Raw genomic sequence first — 22,446 nt, 5'->3', positions numbered from 1 at the left:
TTATAGAGGCTGGTATTAAGTTCCAAAGCACACTTGAATCTCTACCAATAGAAGCTCCCTTCTTGCATTTCTAGGATCTTGATTTGTCCGACCTCTTTTCTTTTCAACACCTTTGAAAATGTCTGGCCCCTCCGACCGTCGTTTTGACTTGAACCTTGTTGAAGAGGCAGTCACGCCTTCTCCAGACAACATATGGCGCCTATCCTTCTTATCCCCTACTGGTCCTCTTACCGTTGGGGATTCCGTGATGAAGAATGATATGACCGCTGCGGTGGTGGCCAAGAACCTTCTCACTCCCAAAGATAACAGACTACTTTCCAAACGGTCTGATGAGTTGCTGTTAAGGATTCTCTGGCTCTCAGTGTTCAGTGTGCAGGTTCTGTGTCTAATATGGCCCAACGCCTATTTGCTCGAACCCGCCAAGTTGAATCATTAGCGGCTGAAGTGATGAGTCTCAAACAGGAGATTAGAGGGCTCAAGCATGAGAATAAACAGTTGCACCGGCTCACACATGACTATGCTACAAACATGAAGAGGAAGCTTGACCAGATGAAGGAATCTGATGGTCAGATTTTACATGATCATCAGAGGTTTGTGGGTTTGTTCCAAAGGCATTTATTGCCTTCGTCTTCTGGGGCTGTACCGCGTAATGAAGCTCCAAATGATCAACCTCCGATGCCTCCTCCTTCTAGGGTGCTGTCCAGTACTGAGGCTCCGAATGATCCCCCTCCGGTGCCTTCTCTTTCTGGGGCTCTGCCGACTGCTGAGACTTCTCCTAAGCAACCTTTGTGAAGGCTCCCTCTTGTTTGTTTATTTTGACTCGTGTATATGTATATATTTGTAACTTCTTAGAGATATCAATAAATAAGCTTTGTTTCATTTCAACGTATTGTGTTAAATACACCAAAGCCTTATTTACTAAGTTCTTTGAATTTTTCTTTTGTTGAAGCTTGTATGTTGAAGCTTTGTGAGTAGAGCATGTAGGTTGAGATAGTGTTCCCTTAATTTCCCGAGTGTGGAAAACTTCTCAATTTGAGACTTGAAAAATCCAAGTCACTGAGTCGGGTCGGCTATATGAATCTTAGAACGCCATTGTGCTCGATCCTGTGTCATGTCCTCCGTTAGATCCAAGTACTCTAAGTCTTTTCTTAGAGTCTCTTCCAAAGTTTTCCTAGGTCTTCCTCTACCCCTTCGGCCCTGAACCTCTGTCCCGTAGTCGCATCTTCTAACCGGAGCGTCAGTAGGCCTTCTTTGCACATGTCCAAACCACCGTAACCGATTTTCTCTCAGTTTTCCTTCAATTTCGGCTACTCATACTTTACCTCGGATATCCTCATTCCTAATCTTATCCTTTCTCGTGTGCCCACACATCCAACGAAGCATCCTCATCTCCGCTACACCCATTTTGTGTACGTGTTGATGTTTCACCGCCCAACATTCTGTGCCATACAGCATCGCCGGCCTTATTGTCGACCTATAAAATTTTTCCTTAAGCTTCAGTGGCATACGACGATCACACAACACGCCGGATGCACTCTTCCACTTCATCCATCCAGCTTGTATTCTATGGTTGAGATCTCCATCTAATTTTCCGTTCTTTTGCAAGATAGATCCTAGGTAGCGAAAACGGTCGCTCTTTGGTATTTCCTGATCTCCGATCCTCACCCCTAACTCATTTTGGCCTCCATTTGCACTGAACTTGCACTCCATATATTCTGTCTTTGATCGGCTTAGGCGAAGACATTTAGATTCCAACACTTCTCTCCAAAGGTTAAGCTTCGCATTTACCCCTTCCTGAGTTTCATCTATCAACACTATATCGTCTGCGAAAAGCATACACCAAGGAATATCATCTTGAATATGTCCTGTTAACTCATCCATTACCAACGCAAAAAGGTAAGGACTTAAGGATGAGCCTTGATGTAATCCTACAGTTATGAGGAAGCTTTCGGTTTGTCCTTCATGAGTTCTTACGGCAGTCTTTACTCCTTCATACATATCCTTTATAGCTTGGATATATGCTACTCGTACTCCTTTCTTCTCTAAAATCCTCCAAAGAATGTCTCTTGGGACCCTATCATACGCTTTTTCCAAATCTATAAAGACCATGTGTAAATCCTTTTTCCCATCTCTATATCTTTCCATCAATCTTCGTAAGAGATAGATTGCCTCCATGGTTGAGCGCCCTGGAATGAACCCAAATTGGTTGTCCGAAACCCGTGTCTCTTGCCTCAATCTATGCTCAATGACTCTCTCCCAGAGCTTCATTGTATGACTCATTAGCTTAATACCCCTATAGTTCATGCAATTTTGTACGTCGCCCTTATTCTTGTAAATAGGCACCAAGGTGCTCTTTCGCCACTCGTTTGGCATCTTCTTCGTTTTCAAAATCCTATTGAAAAGGTCAGTGAGCCATGTTATACTTGTCTCTCCCAAGGCTTTCCACACTTCAATCGGTATATCGTCTGGGCCCACTGCTTTTCTATGCTTCATCTTCTTCAAAGCTACAACCACTTCTTCCTTCCTGATTCGACGATAAAAGGAGTAGTTTCTACACTCTTCTGAGTTACTCAACTCCCCTAAAGGAGTACTCCTTTCATGTCCTTCATTGAAAAGATTATGAAAATAACATATCCATCTGTCTTTGACCGCGTTCTCTGTAGCAAGAACCTTTCCATCCTCATCCTTGATGCACCTCACTTGGTTTAGGTCCCTTGTCTTCTTTTCCCTTGCTCTAGCTAGTTTATAGATATCCAACTCTCATTCTTTGGTATCTAGTCGCTTATACATATCGTCATAAGCCGCTAACTTAGCTTCTCTCACAGCTTTCTTCTTCTCTTGCTTCGCTCTTCTATACCTTTCACCATTTTCATCGGTCCTATCCTTGTATAAGGCTTTACAACATTCCTTCTTAGCCTTCACCTTTGTTTGTACCTCCTCATTCCACCACCAAGATTCCTTTTGGTGTGGAGCAAAGCCCTTGGACTCTCCTAATACCTCTTTTGCTACTTTTCGGATACAGCTAGCCATGGAATCCCACCTTTGGCTAGCTTCCCCCTCTCTATCCCACACACACTGGGTGATTACTTGCTCTTTGAAAATGACTTGTTTTTCTCCTTTTAGATTCCACCATCTAGTCTTTGGGCACTTCCAAGTCTTGTTCTTTTTTCTCACTCTTTTGATATGTACATCCATCACCAACAAGCGATGTTGATTAGCCAAGCTCTCCCCCGGTATAACTTTGCAATCCTTACAAGTTATACGATCCCCTTTCCTCATTAGAAGAAAATTTATTTGTGTTTTTGACGACCCACTCTTGTAGGTGATTACATGTTCTTCTCTCTTCTTAAAGAAGGTGTTGGCTAAGAAGAGATCATATGCCATTGCAAAATCCAAGATAGCTTCCCCATCCTCATTTCTCTCCCCAAAACCATGGCCACCATGAAAACCTCCATAGTTGCCTGTCTCCCTGCCCACGTGTCCATTTAAATCTCTTCCTATAAATAACTTCTCCGTCTGAGCAACTCCTTGCACCAAGTCTCCAAGGTCTTCCCAAAATTTCTCCTTCGAACTCGTATCCAACCCTACTTGAGGTGCGTACGCACTAATCACATTGATGAGTTCTTGTCCTATTACAATCTTGATTGCCATGATTCTATCTCCTACCCTCTTGACATCTACAACATCTTGTGTCAAGGTCTTGTCCATAATGATGCCAACACCGTTTCTCGTTCTATTTGTGCCCGAATACCAAAGCTTAAACCCTGAGTTTTCTAGATCCTTTGCCTTAAGACCAACCCACTTAGTTTCTTGTAGGCACATAATATTTATCCTTCTCCTCACCATAACTTCCACTACTTCCATAGATTTTCCCGTTAAGGTTCCTATATTCCACGTTCCTAAACGCATTCTACTCTCTTGAACTCTACCCTTCTGTCCTACCTTCTTCACCATCCCCCGTCTAATAGGATCAAAGTACTTCTTTTGTGTGTCATGTGTAAAGTTGATAGGAGCATATGCTCCCAAACAACTTTGAGTGGAGTCGTTCGAAAAGAAGTTTCTATGGCCCCCTTGCTCATTTAACACTGCATCCGGGTGCCGATGGAGATACAGCGACCCTTGCTCACTTATCACTGTGCTCGGGCCACACAGCGCGCCACTTACGGGTGACGTCCTAGCTTTAGCGCGATTTTGTTCTGGATTCATTGTCATAAGGATTCGACGTAACTGTGGAGTGCCGGCTGTCGACTACCTGATGCCCTCCCCCTCCTCCTTTATCCGGGCTTGGGACCGGCAATGTAAACTTACACAGGCGGAGTTAAAGACTTTAAAAAACAAAAAACAAAATAAAATCCAAATTCATTTATAGAAAATTATAAAACAATACATATGAAGACATAACTCCCTCTCAATAAATTTGCCTGTTCTGGTTGTAACGAGAGATGGCAACTTGGCCAAGTGTAGATGTGAAGCATCATAACTTCCTCTTCCTCTCAATAATTAAACAAATTTTGGGAAATTTTGATCATTCATGCAGGCTACTAGTGACTATCTATATTTGTTGGTAAAAAGTAGAGTTGTTTGCAAAAATCCATTAATGTTCAAAAGTTTCACTAGTTCAAAACTATCAATTTATAAGAAAGAGATGACTCCAAAGTTACGTATATACTAACAGAAACATTGTTCAAGTTCTGCGTTCATTGAACAATTCACAATTCAAGTTCAAAACCCTAGGGCCATTGAGATCGTCATGACAATGTCTCTACTCATTCTTTTCGTCGGTTTCTTCTGCTTCTTGAAGTTGGTTTTCTGAATGAGAGACCAGTGCTGTTACCTGCTGGCTTACGAATGCTACAAGGCGAAAGAGGACATGAAGGTCGACTGTGATTCCTGTGCGAAGATCGTCATGCGGAACAGGAATCTGGGACTGGAGGGGTTCAGGTTTCTGTTAAAAACCATTGTCAATTTGGCATTGGAGAAGAGACTTCCTGCCCAAGAAACATAATCGAAGGCTTGAGAAGAAAATCCAACCAGGGCAGACGAGCTTAACGAGATGGATGGCATCATTTTCGACACCCTTGACAAGCTTTTTGCTAGGACTTCTGCAACTCCCCCGCACCTTCTCTAACATCACGCATAATAAACTGGTACAAGATGAGGGAGGACATCAAGAGCTTCAACCTCTCGGGAATGGGCTACAGTGCAAGCCTCGTTGCTGTTGATGTTGTGCACAAGTCGTATAAGAACGCAAATGTGGTCGTTGTCAGCACAGAATCCATAGCTCCAAACTGGTATTGCGGCAAAGAAAAATCCATGATGCTCACAAACTGTCTGTTCCGCTCAGGAGGGTGTTCGATGCTGTTCACAAACAACAGAACCCTACAACACCAAGCCAAGTTGAAGTTAAAGCATTTGATACGTACACACATTGGCTCGAGCGACAAAGCGTATGAATGCTGCATACAACTAGAAGGTGAGAGTGGATATCTAGGGTTTCGTCTCACCAAACACCTTACAAAAGCAGCAGCTATAGCTTTTACTGTGAACCTCCAAGATCTAGCCCCAAAAGTAGTGCTTTCACTGAGAGAAATATTTCACTACCTAGTGGCCTCTAGGGTTCGGAATAGAACTAGTACTAAAAGCCAAAAGTTGGGAGCAGTTGGTATAGGGTTGTGTCTCAAGGCAGGAATAGAGCATTTCTGCATTCACCCTGGTGGAAGAGCAATTATAGATGGGATTGGGAAGAGCTTAGGGTTAAGTGATTATGATCTTGAGCCGTCTAGAATGGCGCTTCACCGGTTTGGCAACACGTCAGCAGCCAGATTTTGGTACGCTTTGGGATACATGCAGGCAAAGAAGAGGCTTAAGAAGGCCAACAAAATTCTGATGAGGGGATTTGGAGCAGGTTTTAAGTACAACAACATTGTGTGGGAAGTATTGAAGGACTTGGATGATGCCAATGTGTGGAAAGACTGCATAGAAAGTTACCCTCCTAATAATACTTTGGGCAATCCTTTCATGGAGAAGTATAGTTGGCTCAATGATGAATGTCTAAGCTTCGTTAGGCTCGATTTCTCCCAAATTTTCGCTTAAACTTAGCTTTTTCCAGTTAATTTTCGGTCATTTTCTTTATTTGTATGCTCAATTGTGTGTGATTTTGGTTAATTTTGTGATCTTCTTGAAGGGTTTTGTATTATTTCGTCGACAGATTACCAAATTGTTGTTCACTGTGCTTGAAACTTGTGTGCTCTAATAATTGAAGCTGCAAATAAAAGCGCAAAGAGATATATGTTTAATTTTATGACTGAATATTGATCTACATATTTGTACAGTCAGATCTTTGGTATTTTTGACTTGCCTAATAAATTATGAAATAAAGTTGAACTGCTACAAGTCTATAAAGTTTGAAAAGCATGGGAAATTTATCTTAGAATGATACTTAAGTGCACCTCCTTGTTGGCTAAGTTGTCAATGATTTTTCGTTGTACACATGTCGCAATCAGAATTGCTTAATTTTGTAATCACTATTAAACATTTAAAAATATTTTTTTGTAAAAACATATCAAATTATGTATCATAAAAATTCATCAATCACAACCGAGCGAACAATAAAGTTCATGTATTTATATATGCACTATGCCTTAAAGAATTGTTCTTTACTTTTATATATTTGTGTGTATACCAAAAGAGCACATGGTATACCAAAAGAATGGCAAGTAAAAGGTAACTTTTGAGGTTATATTACATTTACCATATCTTTTTTTAGGGGCACATTTACCATATCTTGGCAATGTCTCTTTTGTTACATCTATATAGACTTGAAAGAGCAGCTTCTGAGGTTCACATTCAATATCTAGACATCTAGTTTAGAAATGGAATTTGGCTGAGTCCTAACCAAAAGGAGAAATTTGAGGAAGTAGGTGATCAAGAACTTGAGCAATTTAAATTTACAAACATCTTGCAGCACTGTATCTGCAGAACCATTGAATAACATGACTGCCACATTTCTGAAACATAATAAATTTCTCAATCAGAAGACTGCCTATGGTCTTCTGGCATGTGTTGCCCAATTCAAGTTTTGGTCCTGTCCTTGCCATCAAAGTAATAAATTGGGAAATAAAAGAGTCATAACATGATTGCCATGGTAGCAGCACAGCACGTGTAGCTGAGCTGTGTGCTGCAGCATTGTCTGGTTCTATCTTCATGAACCAAATTGGTAGAAAAAATAGCGACAAAATTAGGCCTTAATTAAACTTCTTTTTCAACACTTAAAACTATTTCCATAGTTCCATCTTGATTCTTCAGTACAAGCATAGCAAGAATATATCAAAACCCTGGTTTGCCAAATACACATTGAATATTTTCCAAGCAAAGTCTCAGCTTACATCTATAAACCAAGTGTTTTCTCTCTCTTCCTCACTCTGCTTCTTCTCCCTCTTCCTCTCCCCTTCTCTACGCGCCTTCCATTTTCGTGCAATGTTGCCATATGTGCAGATCCGTGAGTACATTAAGTTTGAAGAAATTCAGTTCCATTTTCGTGCAAATAAGTTCATTTCATTTTGAAGTTAAAGGTGATAAATTTGGACCCGACACGTTACACAACTCGAAACCTGCATGAATATAAAACAGGTTGTGTACACAATTAAATTATTACATCAATAAATGACGGCTTTTCTTATATATTTTTTTAAAGAATGTATTGACACAAACACAACATAGATGTAAACGGCAAACTTTAACGTGACCCATTGCTACCCATTAAGGTATGGAGTTTATAAAAGGGACTGGCAAGCTTAGAGTTTTGCATGTTGATCAACTTTGAGTTCAAACATGACGCATATATAAATGATGAACTCAAACACAACCTATTGCTACCTGGTATGGTATGGAGTTTGAACAAAGAACTAGCAAGCTCAGAGTTTATTCAAACTGAATGAAATACACTTGAGCAACCATCATCACTGTTCAAAATGAATGCCTTAGTGGGAGATTACAACGTTTCTCATTAGTCTGGGGAGCTGATGTGAAAACAGTGAGGATTTTGATGGGGATAAAGATAAAACAAGCAAAAGGTACAAGTGGATTTAACCTGAAGGGGACCAGAGGAAATGAAAAATGTGATGGAATCATGGACACGTACGAATGCTTTTGTAGGTTGACCGTTCAAATAAAACCACGAGTCGTGAGCTGAGCGCTGTGCTGCATAATTCCCACATCGACAGAGGAGCGAGGTATTGTAGTAGCGGTAGTATAAACAAAGGCAGCATGTGATTGTTATAATTCACGGAGCCATGCGTTGAGCACAAAGCGAACTATTCTTTCGCCTTTTACTAAAGAATACCGTGTGTTCATCGTTTTAAGTGGCATACGCCTATTTTTGGAGGGGCTCCTTTCTGTGGGTACCCCTAACAAATCAAGTACCATGTCTTTATATATCTGACTCACTGCGGGCCTTTTTCGTCCCACAACCTAACAGCCTTGAGCCGAGTGGAATTATCAAATCAAATACCAAGTTTAAAATGAACGCATACACTAGTTTTCAGGAAATCTCCTTCATTTTGAATCCCTTGAAAAATTCAATTTTCAGATAACATAGTGACATATTAATGTTTAGAAGTGCTTTTAAAATAATTAAAAGCATTTTTAAAAGTGTTTTCTGAAGAAGCATTTTCAAATGGGCTTTAAGTCTTCTACGTAATACTTGTCAACTAATTTCCACTTAGGTTGGCAATCAAGGCTTGATTTCATATAAGAATTGACAAAGGGACTTGCAAGCTTAGAGCCCGTTTGAAAATGTATTTTTAGTAGACATGATCTTTGAGGTAAGATATAGAAAATAGTTTGGTTGGATCCTTGAAATATATTAAGGACTGAGCTCCACAAAAACGTGTGTCAAAATCCATGTTCCCGATCCTAACCCTGTATATCCTAATCCATTATATATATATATATCAATAAGAGAGTTTTTCCAGGTCCAGTTCATACAGGTGATGCTTCCAATCATGTCAGGAAAGTCTCACCTCTCACCCTTCTTCAAAAGCCTTCGCAGGTCCATTGTCGTGGATTTCTGGAGGTAGTCATTGCTGTAGAGGGCTTCGATTGTGGAGCAAAACCTCATTTGGGACTTTAGAACAGTGGATTTTCTCATCCTCGCTATCTCATCCACTTGATCTGTAGATGTACCATATGCAAGCATTCGTAAGGCAGCATTAATTTTTTGCTCAGAAAGAATACCTTGAACATGAAAAGCATTTTTTTTTTTTGCACAAAGTATGGATCATGGTTGCAAATAGAAATCATGATTTTGTTGAACAAACTTCGTTGCATTCTAAAACAACGTCTAAAAATATGATCAGGGAATAAACTATTGGGGATGAAATAATCTTCCAAGAGATCTTTACCTCTTCTTTCCTTCTTTCTATCCAAGTTTGCGGTACGTCTGGGTTTAGAGATCTAACCCACAGCTTCCATGACACGACTGGAATGTGAGGCTATCTGCCTTCTATGTTCATCATCCTCATCCTCATCCTCTTCCATGAAGAACGCTTCATCTCCACCATCCTCGAGATTGAACAATTATTCCTGTTATGCCAACAATTTTTTATGTTGCTCATCGATTTCATACAATCTCCTTGAAGAAGACATTGTAAAATTTTAAGATTTACAAATTATGCAGAAGGATTCTGAGCTAGTTTGAGTTTGGTGTATGAATTAGGATGGATGTAGGGTTTATATGGACAAAGAAAGAAAGGATGAGGTTGTGGATAATGCCACGTGGCACAACATGATTGGTTGAAAATCTTATCGAAATATATTCTAAATGATTGTAAATAGATAGTGACACATGGCGTGTCGGGATTGGTTCAAAATGACACACCCCGATCGAAGTCAAGACGTGCTGGCTGTCATATAAGGGTGACGTAGCTAAGTGCACAACAGAAGTAATGATAGTAATAGGTAAATGTGAATAAATAAAAACTCACCTAAGCTAATTTAACTAGTGATAATAAATAAGTGTGTGAAAGTTATCAAGTACCAAATACAAGTATTCATAGCATAGGCAATCCAACAGTGTAGTCAAACCAACTAAGTGCTAATTATACAAACAGGGAGAAGATCCCTACTTATTTATGGATATGTCAGAACCACCGTGAAGTCCTCGTGAGCCACCAAAGATGATCAGCTACCTAGAACCTGGAGGGGCGCAAAACAGAGGGGTGAGTGGGCAAAAACAAACGCTTGAAAACACATTTATCTTTTCTGAACATAATAACCCCTCACTGTAAAACTCATATAGTTTCCAGAAAATAGTACTACATATATATAATCAACGCACAAGGGCAGTGAAACCCAAAATATGCCATGTCGTAACGTATATATCATGTAAGCCAGGTGTAGAATCAATGTAAAATAACATGCCAGTCGGAGTCACCTAATGTGACCTGTACGACTGGACTATAGCTCATCAACCTAGGCTAGCACATGAGTCAGAGTCACCTGATGTGACTTGTACGACAGACTAGATATAAATATGTACGCTCAAGTGCTACGATCACGTGAAGGCTGTGCGATAAATCACGGGTCACTTACGAGTCGGAACCACCTATTGTGGTCTGTACGACAAGCTGGCACCAAACTTGGATCCAAGGTGAGCGTGCGGTGCAAGATGTGAACGATCACGTGAAGGTTGTGCCCTAATCCCCGGGCATGAGCACTAATACCGGGTGCAGCCCTAATGAGCTCTAAATAAATATATGCATACCAATGCAACACAACCCATTCAATCACATCATACTTACCTGAAGCTTACCTGAGTCTCCACAACATCACACAATATAATTCACAAGTATAACGGTGCAATACTCAAGTGCAACTCATTACGACATGACATTCAAAGTATAAATCATTTAAGAAAATATTCTGGAAACCATATTATATATATAGAAAGAAAATGCACACTCACTGATATGTAGCAGAATCGTAGCCACATAGCCTCGCTTGTCCACGCTCGTCCTCAAGGTATGTCTCACCTATATGCGAAATAACTAATTTTACATTAATTTTAAAGCACATACACAAACCTTAGGAATAAATTCTCATACTTTACTCAAATGGGGTGTTTGAATATACCAATGTGATCTACTCAACAACACGAACACCCCCATATTTTTAGAATAATTTTTGGACGTCACACGCGCCCTCATGCTTCAGCCATGCGCAGGCACGTGTCTGGCACACTGACGGAATCCCTAACGGTGTTAGGGAATATTCCGTTAAATAACAGAATATTTTGTTTAAAAAATAACGGAGTTAACTGACGTCATTAGTATATTTCATCAAAGTTGATGGAATATTCTCTTCCTTCTCTGTTGGCTTCGCCGGAGCAGCAGCCAGCTGCCGTCTGTTTGGTCGGAAACTAGAAAAATTTCACAGTTCAATATCTTCTTCAATTCTCAACAAAAATCCATGAAATTTATATGGATTTGAAGGTCTTGAAGAATAGAACACAATCGTACCTATTTGAGGTCCAAAATCCTACGAAAAATGGTTGGAAAAATCCTTGGAAAATCTGGCCACCCCTGCAACTTCTCGAAACCACACATCCCGACGTCAACTTTGTCCTAAAGCTAGTCTAGGGTCTTTAAGAAGTTGAATAAGAGCTTCCTCGAGCCTTAAAACCTTGTGAATCGCCCGCGATTCACAAGTCTCAAATTCCCACCGTGCCGGAGTTCATGAAACAATTCCTAAATCTCACCAAAACTAAAACCTATGGGTATGGTTAGGTTCGAGAGCTTGAGATGAGTGTGATGGTGATTTCCAAAAGCTCGATCTGTGACGTTTTTGTGATGATTGGGTGTATGGGTGCTATAGTGTACATATGAGGAAAGGTCGAGAAGGTGAGGGAGAGAAGAAGGATGCATACGCGTGTGGGTGTTTGTGTTTGTGTGCACGGGATTGGTCAGAAGAAGATGACCACAAGCTCTGATTGGGTTGCCGTGAGGAAGAGAGAGAGAGAGTTATGTTAAGTGGCCCATAGAAAAATGAAATCAAACCCAAAATCTGATTGGGCCCAATAAAGTAGGAATTAAGGTGATTGGTGGATAAGAATAGATATAATCCACCCTAAAATATTTCCACCCATTCTCGTTCTTTAATTGTCGTAACTTTTCCGTTAGAAAACCGATTCGACCCTAATTCGCGTCAACGCGCTCGTGACGTCTAGTACAATTTAATTACATCAGCAAGACAATCAATTTAAATATGAATATGTACATCCACGTCACTAAACCACGAGAGCATTATCGTCATCTCACATACTCGAGGAGAAAATTATAATTAAAATTGGGACGGGTCGTCACACAAAATCTTATCGGAAATCTATCCACAAAATAGTACTTTCGGATAATGACACGTGGCGTGACAAGATTGGTTAAAAATCTTATCCGAAATTATAAATAAAATTATTTTTTTATTATTTATAAAAAATTTAATAATATTTTAATACAAATTGACTAGGCTGGGTGCCAACGCATTTTTTAGAGATGGAGGTGCATTTGGCCAATTACTATTCATTGGGGTCAATTACTATTCATTTGAGTGGATTAAATGAATTGGGTGCCAGCACATTTTTAGGGGTGGACTTTCTCTAATTGAAGCGGCAAATCACAACACAAATAGATATATGTTTAATTTTATGACTGAATTTTCATCTACATATTCGTACAGTCAGATCTTTGGTATTTTTGACTTGCCTAATAAATTCTGAAATGAATTTGAACTGCTACAAGTCTATTAAGTTTGAAAAGCATGAGAAATTTATCTTAGAACGATACTTAAGTGCACCTCCTTGTTGGCTAAGTTGTCAAACGATTTTCATTGTACACATGTAGCAATCATAATTGCTCAATTTTGTAATCACTGTTAAACATTTAAAAATATTTTTTTATAAAAACATATCAAATTATGTATCATAAAAATTCATCAATCACAACTGAGTGAACAATAAAGTTCACGTATTTGAAATTTTGGCTACGTGGCACTTTTTGTTGAGTTGGCGTTCCATTTTCGAGCAATGTTGCCATATATGTGTAGATCTGTGAGTATTTTAATTTTGAAGAAATTCAGTTCCATTTTTGTGGAAAATCAGCTCTATATATAGACTACATGTGGGTAATTTCATAAGATTGAAGAAATTCAGTTCCACTTTCGTGCAAATAAGTTCATTTCATTTTTAAGTTAGAGGTGATAAATTTGGACACGACACGTTACACAACTCTCTGCATGAATTTAAAACAGGTTGTGTACACAATTAAATTATTACATCAATAAATGACGGCTTTTTTTTATATATTTTTTAAGAATGTATTGACACAAACACAACATAGATGTAAACGGCAAACTTTAACGTGACTCATTGCTACCCATTAAGGTATGGAGTTTGTAAAAGGGATTGGCAAGCTTAGAGTTTTGCATGTTGATCAACTTTGAGTTCAAACATGACGCATATATAAATGATGAACTCAAACACAACCTATTGCTACCTGGTATGGTATGGAGTTTGAACAAAGAACTAGCAAGCTCAGAGTTTATTCAAACTGAATGAAATACACTTAAGCAACCATCATCACTGTTCAAAATGAATGCCTTAGTGGCAGATTACAACGTTTCTCATTAGTCTGGGGAGCTGATGTGAAAACAGATGAGGATTTTGATGGGGATAAAGATAAAACAAGCAAAAGGTACAAGTGGATTTAACCTGAAGGGGACCAGAGGAAATGAAAAATGTGATGGAATCATGGACACGTACGAATGCTTTTGTAGGTTGACCGTTCAAATAAAACCACGAGTCGTGAGCTGAGCGCTGTGCTGCATAATTCCCACATCGACAGAGGAGCGAGGTATTGTAGTAGCGGTAGTATAAACAAAGGCAGCATGTGATTGTTATAATTCACGGAGCCATGCGTTGAGCACAAAGCGAACTATTCTTTCGCCTTTTACTAAAGAATACCGTGTGTTCATCGCTTAAAGTGGCATACGCTTATTTTTGGAGGGATGCACTTCTGTGGGTGCCCCTAACAATTCAAGTACGACGTCTTTATGTATCTGAGGCACTGCGGCCTTTTTTGTACCACAACACTACAGCCTTGAGCCCAGAACTTGTTTTTCATCCTAAACCTCGCCAGCGAGTGGAATTATTAAATCAAAAACCAGGCTTAAATGAACGCATACACTAGTTTTCAGGAAATCTCCTTCATTTGATCCGTGAGTATTTTAAGTTTGAAGAAATTTAGTTCCATTTTCGTGCAAATAAGTTCATTTCATTTTAAGTTAGAAGTGATAAATTTGGACACGACATATTACATGACTCGAAACCTGCATGGATATAAAACATGTTGTGTACCCAATTAAATTATTATATCAATTAAATGACGGCTTTTCTTATATATATATATTAAGAATGTATTGATACAAACGCAACATAGATGTAAACAACAAACTTAAATGTGACCCATTGCTACCCATTAAGGTATGGAGTTTGTAAAAGGGACTGGCAAGCTTAGAGTTTTGCATGTTGATCAACTTTGAGTTCAAATAAACATGACGCATATATAAATGATGAACTCAAACACAACCTATTGCTACCTGGTATGGTATGGAGTTTGAACAAAGAACTAGCAAGCTCAGAGTTTATTTAAACTGAATGAAATACACTTGAGCAACCATCATCACTGTTCAAAATGAATGCCTTAGTGGCAGATTACAACGTTTCTCATTAGTCTGTGGAGCTGATGTGAAAACAGATGAGGATTTTGATGGGGGTAAAGATAAAACAAGCAAAAGATACAAGTGGATTTAGCCTGAAGGGGACCAGAGGAAATGAAAAATGTGATGGAATCATGGACAAGTATGAACGCTTTTGTAGGTTGACCGTTCAAATAAAACCACGAGTCGTGAGCTGAGCGCTGTGCTGCATAATTCCCACATCGCGACCAGAGGCGCGAGGTATGTAGTGGCGGTAGTATAAACAAAGGCAGCATGTGATAGTTAAATTTCACGGAGCCATGCGTTGAGCACAAAGCGAACTATTCTTTCGCCTTTTACTAAAGAATACCGTGTGTTCATCGCGTAAAGTGGCATACGCCTATTTTTGAAGGGATGCACCTCTGTGGGTGCCCCTAACAATTCAAGTACAACGTCTTTATGTATCTGAGGCACTGCGGCCTTTTTTGTACCACAACATTACAGCCTTGAGCCCAGAACTTGTTTTTCATCCTAAACCTCGCTAGCGAGTGGAATTATTAAATCAAAAACCAGGCTTAAATGAACGCATACACTAGTTTTCAGGAAATCTCCTTCATTTTGAATCCTGAAATTTTCAGATAACATACATAGTGATATTAATTCAGATAACATACATAGTAACATTTAATGTTTAGAAGTGCTTTCTGAAGAAGCATTTTCAAACGGGCTTTAAGTCTTCTACGTAATACTTGTCAACTAATTTCCAATCAGGTTGACAATCAAGGCTTGATTTCATATAAGAATTGACAAAGGGACTTGCAAGCTTAGAGCCCATTTGAAAATGTATTTTTAGTTGACATGATATTTGAGGTAAGATATAGAAAATAGTTTGGTTGGATTGTTGAAATATATTAAAGACTGAGCTCCACAAAAAACGTGTTTCAAAATGTGTTAACCCTATATATATCAAAAAGAGAGTTTGCTAGCGAAGGATCATGGGCTGACATCTAGCAAAGGAACTCTGAATTTGATAAACGACATCCAGGAACACCTTATCTGGTTTTATTTATGAGATATATCTAGAGTACAGGGCTTGAGAAGCTTCATACAAACTTCAAACAACCATAAAAATTAGGAGAAAAAAACACAAATTTAATAAGTGCTGAAAAGTCAATTAACAGCTAATAGGGAGAAATCAAACTTAACAAAGCCTAGATAATCATCATTGATCCAGCCATACTTCTCCATGAAAGGATTGACTAGGGTTTGATCCGTAGGGTAACTGTCTATGCAGTCTTTCCACACATTGACATCATCCAAGTCCTTCATCACTTCCCACACAATATTGTTGCACTTGAAACCAGCTCCAAATCCACTCATCAGAATCCTATTCCCCTTCTTCAGCCTCTTCTTTGCCTCCATGTCTCCCAAAGCGTACCAAAATCCAGCCGCCGACGTGTTTCCAAACCGGTGAAGCGCCGTTCTTGACGGCTCAACATCATAATCACTTAGCTCTAAGCTCTCCCCAATCCCATCTATGATTGCTCTTCCCCCAGGCTGAATACAGAAGTGCTCTATTCTTGTCTTGAGATTCAACCCTACTCCCTCAGCTACTTTTGACTTTTGGCTTTTGGCTTTTAGTACTAGTCATTGTAAAACCCTGAGTTGCTGCTTTTAATAGGTATTTGGTAAGGCGGAAACCTCGATGTCCACTCTCATCGTCTACCTGTACGCAACAGTTATATGCGTCGTCGTTCGAGCCAATGTGGATTCGTACCAAATGGTTTAATTTCAGCTTGGCTTGGTGCTTTAGGTCTTGGTTGTTCGTGAACAGCATCGCGCACCCTCCCGAGCGGAAGAGACAGTTTTTGAGCATCATGGATTTTTCTATGCCACAATACCAATGAGGAGCTAAGGATTCCGTGCTTACAATGATGGCATTCGCGTTCTTGTGAGACTTGAACAAGTTTTGTACAACGTCAACGGCAATAAGGGTCGCGCTGCAACCCATTCCCGAGAGGTTGAAGCTGTTGATGTTGCCCCTCATCTTGTAACAATTCACTATACGCGACGATAGGGAGGGTGCAGGGGAGAACATCGACACATTGACGACAAGAATGTCAATTTGTGACGGAGAAATTGAGGTGGCCCTAGTGAAAAGCTTGTCCAGCGTGTCGAAGATGATGCCATCCATCTCCGCATGTTCATCTTCTAGGGTTGCATTTTCTTCTCGGCCTTTGATGATATTTCTTGCGCAGTAAGTTTCCTCGCCTATACCCGAATTGGTAATAGTTTTTCAAGAGAAACCTGAACTCATCCAGTCCCAGATTCCTATTCCGCAAGACGATTTTCACGCATGAATCAGTGCTGAGCTTCATGTCGTCTGGAGGCATGTGGCACTCGTATGCCAGCAGATAGCATGACTGGTCTCTCCTTCTGAGAAGTAAGTTATAGAGGCAGTAAAAACCATGGAAAAGAGCCAGCAAACACGTTGCCATCAAGATCTCCATGAGAGAGAGGGAGAGGGAGAGAGAGATGTTAGAATTGGGCAGTGTCAATGATCAGTTGCACGATATCTTTCTCTTATAAATAGATGCTTATGCAAGAGCTAGAGTCAAATAATTATTAAATAGTATGCTCGGTAGACTAAATTTTAAACCACATTTATAATTATGTGATGTGTCACTAAGAGAAAATAAACACGTTAATCAACATTTAAATAATAATTTAATCATCAACAATCACATCATATGATTTACGAAATATAATCCAAATAGATTGATATAGTCTCTCTACTATTACTTATTGATAAATATAATACAGTTGGCCTCATTAAGATGTATGGTTAAGGGTAGTTAGGCACAACAACAACCACATATAATAATTAGTTGGATAATTAAGAGTGCCCTGACATTTAGCAGTGATGCTTTCTCCACTTAATTATTGAGATGGAGTAGTCTTTGTCTTATTGAATATGTACTTTTCTTATCACTTTTTTGTGAACAAAATAAGGGACTTATCAACGCATGCAATATGGCTTCTTCATGAAAACTTGGCTTGGGACTCACAATTGAACTATGTCGTTGTTGTGTAGGGTTGGATTGGAGATTACTCTCTAAACTTGATGTACATTTTGAAGCAACAAATGGACGCAATTTTAAAAGTTTATCTGAGTTAAATGTAGAAGATGAATTAGTATAAAAAGAAAATTATGACTGTTACTTCTACTTCTTTTGTGAGAATTAGAATGGACAAGTTTCATGACTAATTCATTTTTTTACCTTTAACTTGAGTAAAATTTAGTAGTTGCATCCATTTTTTCATCAAACACGCACTAAATTGATATACACAAAATGGAGAAATAAATCTGACTATTGACATCATAATTAAAGATCCCTCTCCTATGCTGAGGCTTTGTTTGTACTAGAATAAGAGCTGAACTTGGGAAGTAGAGTATGATTCTGATAAGTCAACAACAATATCAAATAGAGATCCAAGATTTTGTATGTCGAATGTTGGATTGGACTGAACCTATTAGTCATAAGGGGAGGAGTAACGCTCGATGTCCCACACCGACGGGCAGAGAAACTCTAGCTAGTGTCCTTGGTATACAAGCAAAGCAGCATGCTTATCAGATGGCTTCGGAGCCATGCGTTGAGCACAGAGCGAACTATTCTTTCACCTTTTACTAAAGAATACCATGTGCACATCATGGCAAATGGCTTACGCACATTTTTGGAGGGGCACACCTCTGTGGGTGTCATTGTTTGTTTGTTTCACTGTAAAAGTCAATCAAAGCTGCTAATGCATCTTATCTTTGACGCTGCTAATGCAACTGGTTTCATAACTTTTAGCAGCAAACCTCTTTAGGTCCGATGTGTCAATTTTTACCAGCGAACCTCCTTCGGCCTAATGTGAAGTCCTTGGTCATTGGGGTACGGTGGATGCTTATTACGTGTTCAAAAAGTGAATTGAACGATTTTATTGACCAATAAATGTTGTTTTGTTGTGAGTTTAGTGGAATGAGATCATCTCTTTTTGGTGTTCTTAAAATGGTAGTGGAGTTTTTTATTCGATACTCCTAAATAATAATGTATGAGAGCATTTGCAATTGAAAGATGTAAATTAGAGATGTAAAGTTACATTTAAATTCTATTTAAAATTTTTCTGAGATGTAAATATAAGTTGTACTCTAACTGGAGGATAAAAAAACAGGAGAGATGTAAACTGCAGATCCCATTTTTCTCTGTTTATTTGACGGGACCCACATCCAAAGATGTGAAAAAAAAAAAAAAAAACACTACCGAAAAGTCCAAAAAAAACTTTTCTTTTAACCAAAAACTCTTTTTAAAGGTATAGTGAATAGTGTCAGTAAACGGTAAAAATGTGATTTTTCGTTAAAAGTGATTAGTACTGGGAGTGTTTAGTTAAAACTCCCAAAAAAACATGCATATTCGCATTTATATATATATATATATATATGTATATATATTGTCAAGATTAGAATTGATATCTTTCTATTGGAGAACTAACCGGTTAACTGAAAGTGTAAAATTTTTATTTTGAAAATATTATGCATATCGAAGTAGAGATGCCCTAAAGCAGCGTAGTGTCGGGTAGCTCTAAAATCCCTTGACTTTGATTGGCTTGGATGATATGCCTAGAAAGAATCAGTCACATAAATTACATAAGTCCAAAAAAATTCATATAAATTAGATATATACTATAACAACGTGTGGCTATAAAGTTATAAATCATACAAGTTGAGGAAAATTTTAAACTCTCGTAAAATTGAAAACAAAGTTATAAAGTCACGAAAAACTGAGTCAAGTTATAAATTAAGGTTGAGAGATATTGTAAAGCACATAAAGTTAAGATAATTGGAAGGGAAAATCACCCATGGAGGTGATGTCTGTAAGTCAATCTTCCGCACTTTCGCTTGTATAGAAATAAAAATTTAAAGCAAATTCATGTGTCTTTTACGAATATGTTATGAATTAAAAACAAAAAACGTAAAAGCAATGAGCTACCGTATGATTAACAAGCTTTGGAGAACTGAATTATGAACCCCAATCCATCTCTTCCCTGTGCCCCAACACCCTCCCATCGAGTCCATACTCCCGAAATTGATGAACACCATAGTAGAACCGACAGTTTGTGAGCATCAGGGACTGACACTGTTCTTATGAGGAGCCAAGGGTATGGCGGGCGAAATGGTTGGGGATTGGAATTGGTCGAGCATTCTACCAATTTACCTATTAGTTACATACCGTGATTTGCACGAATCTTGACTTAGTGCTGAACATCTTATACTCCAGAGTCTAATCGGGGAGTAAGAGTTTCGGCGGGGAATATGGGTTCTTCATGGTTCTTAGCTCGGGAATTGGAAGTTTACTCATGGAGCTTTAGTTGCTTGAAACAAGTTGGAAATTGTTCAGAAGAGTAGAAATTTAAAGAATGGCATCATACGAGTCATCAGTCATCTGCTCACGAACCTCGTTTGGTGCCATTGGGCATCACAGACTAGGAGTTGAAACGCTGGTATGGGTTTTGTTGAGCTTATAAGTTTTTCTATGTTGGCCGTTCAACTAAGCGGTGAGTTTCTCCCACATCGACTAGTCCAAAAGAAGCAGCTAGCCTCTGGGATATAAAACGCAGCAGCAGAATGACGATAAACTCACGGAGCCATGCGTTGAGCACAAAGCGAACTATTCTTTCGCCTTTTACTAAAGAATACCGTGTGCTCATCGCTATAAGTGGCATACGCCTATTTTTGGAGGGGCGCACCTCTGTGGGTGCCCCTATCAATACAAGTACCATCTTTTTACGTATCTGTCAAAATGGTTAATGTTCTCGGTCGCTTGGGTCAAGAGTTTTCACATTTGTATTCGTGACTTACTAATCGTCACCAAGTAAATTCTTGTTTTGTTCCTTTGATTCGGGAAAATTGTTCAAATGGTACAAAAACTCTCTTGAACTTAGTACAAATAATCGTATGAAATTTATGTTGTGTTGTGGTTCGACACCAACAAAATTCACGAGGCCCGTTTTTCGAAGGCATTCACCAAAACTCACGAGGCCTTTTTTCGAAGGCATTGTAGTCATTTATCATGACTAGAGTACTTGAACCCATTTATTTTATCGACATTCACTCTCTTGCCAACAAAACAACATATGTTTGTGCGGCCTTCTTGTTGAGGAAAAATGAATGATAATTTCTTTGTAAAATAGTATTTGTATTTGTCATGTCCAGTATTTGACGAAAATGCAGATGGAAGTAGACATAGACGCAAAATTATAACACACTATTTGAAGTTTAAGTGGTAAATTGTTAATTTTTCTAATTTACATGGTAATCGCACAAAAATGAAAAAGTTCAAATGCCATTCATGCAAATTCCCCTTCAGTTTTTCAACCCAAATCCATTCTCTTTATGGCTCAAGCATTCTTGGTGGGTATAGCTGATAGTGGGCCCTCTTTGAGCCCACAAGCCCTGTCGCAGGAGAATCCCAAAGCCTATGATTTCTTATCTCTCTGTTTTCCCCAAATCTTTAGATCTACAGGTCCAATTTTTTGTTTGTTTCTTAGGCTGTCTGCTGGATTGTTGGCTTGTAACTAGATTTATATCAAGTTTTCTTTTGAATTTTAACCTTACAAAAGCAAGTATCGATTCGAATTGTTGGCTTGTAACTAGATTCATATCCACGTTGTCTCGTATTCATATATTAGATTTAGTGGCAACCCATCTTGTGTTCCTCCACCCCAAACGGAAGCATCGATTCGGTTCATCTGTTTTTAATGACGACGATGCGCCATGAAGATACATGCGGCGTTACACAACCCTATTAAAAAGAGTGAAGCAATTTTCAAAACTTAGCAATCCCAATATTTTCTTGGTCTATTGGGTTTTGAATTTCATTGAATTTGTGGAATTGGATTGCGTGAATTTGAAACTTGTTGAATTTGTGTAATTAGGTTGTCTAGGTCTTCAAAAAAAAAGAATGGGTTGAATCGAGTCTGCAAAGTTATTGAGTTTTATGGAATTGGGATTGTTGGGATTTTACACTCTGTTTCATTAGTTCAAGTTTGTTAGACACACAAACGAAGATTTAAGCCAATAAGTCTAACTACCTTTAAATTAATCTAAAAGTTTATATGAAATCCAACAGGATTCTCTCCGGATCCTTTTGATGAGAATTTTCGAGATTTGTAAATCGTGTTCGTTTATCATAAATCGTACGGTTAGTTTTTATCAGAGATTGTTTATGTTTAATTTTAAATAAAAATATTTAAAATGATTTCTGACCACCTGATGTACGATGAACAGACACGATTCAGAAATCATCGAAATTTTTATAAAGATAATCCAACAAGAATCCGGATTCATATGAGAGAGGTCATTCTCCTCATTTTGAAGACCTTAAGTGAGCATTGCTCAGTTCGAGGAAGGAGCCCCTCGTACTAGCAATGGATAAGTTTGGGAATGGAAGACCCACAAACCAGAATTCCAGGGAGGATAAAGCAAAAGCCAAAAGTGATTAAATTATGTCCTTAGAAGTCACGGACTCGTACGCATTTTGCCACTTCCAAATATGGACGGAGTCAATCAAGGCTCACTAAGGGCATATGTCTTCATTCAAGTAATTCATTTATTTAGTTGTAAACTACAATTATATGATATACATGGGTTATTTTTAAAGAAAA

The 22,446-nt window shown here is 38.8% G+C and overlaps 5 non-coding genes and 2 pseudogenes across 5 annotated transcripts; 6 read left to right on the top strand and 1 right to left on the bottom strand.

Moving 5' to 3' along the window:
* Positions 1-4,351: 4,351 nt before the first annotated feature.
* Positions 4,352-6,319, top strand: LOC126595313 (3-ketoacyl-CoA synthase 19-like; annotated as a pseudogene).
* Positions 6,320-8,287: 1,968 nt separating this feature from the next.
* LOC126634046 (U5 spliceosomal RNA) lies at positions 8,288-8,404 on the top strand. Its single transcript, XR_007627171.1, has one exon. It is a non-coding gene; the product is annotated as a U5 spliceosomal RNA (small nuclear RNA).
* A 5,550-nt stretch (positions 8,405-13,954) lies between these two features.
* Positions 13,955-14,071, top strand: LOC126634051 (U5 spliceosomal RNA). The gene has a single exon (XR_007627172.1). It is a non-coding gene; the product is annotated as a U5 spliceosomal RNA (small nuclear RNA).
* A 987-nt stretch (positions 14,072-15,058) lies between these two features.
* Positions 15,059-15,176, top strand: LOC126634056 (U5 spliceosomal RNA). Its single transcript, XR_007627173.1, has one exon. It is a non-coding gene; the product is annotated as a U5 spliceosomal RNA (small nuclear RNA).
* Positions 15,177-15,768: 592 nt separating this feature from the next.
* LOC126619197 (3-ketoacyl-CoA synthase 19-like) lies at positions 15,769-17,326 on the bottom strand (annotated as a pseudogene).
* Positions 17,327-18,387: 1,061 nt separating this feature from the next.
* LOC126634062 (U5 spliceosomal RNA) lies at positions 18,388-18,504 on the top strand. The gene has a single exon (XR_007627178.1). It is a non-coding gene; the product is annotated as a U5 spliceosomal RNA (small nuclear RNA).
* A 1,921-nt stretch (positions 18,505-20,425) lies between these two features.
* Positions 20,426-20,542, top strand: LOC126634035 (U5 spliceosomal RNA). Its single transcript, XR_007627164.1, has one exon. It is a non-coding gene; the product is annotated as a U5 spliceosomal RNA (small nuclear RNA).
* Positions 20,543-22,446: the final 1,904 nt, after the last annotated feature.

This window comes from Malus sylvestris, chromosome 1 (genome assembly GCF_916048215.2).
Source record: "Malus sylvestris chromosome 1, drMalSylv7.2, whole genome shotgun sequence".
Lineage (NCBI taxonomy): Eukaryota > Viridiplantae > Streptophyta > Magnoliopsida > Rosales > Rosaceae > Malus > Malus sylvestris.
This window is presented reverse-complemented; position numbering and strand designations above follow the sequence as displayed.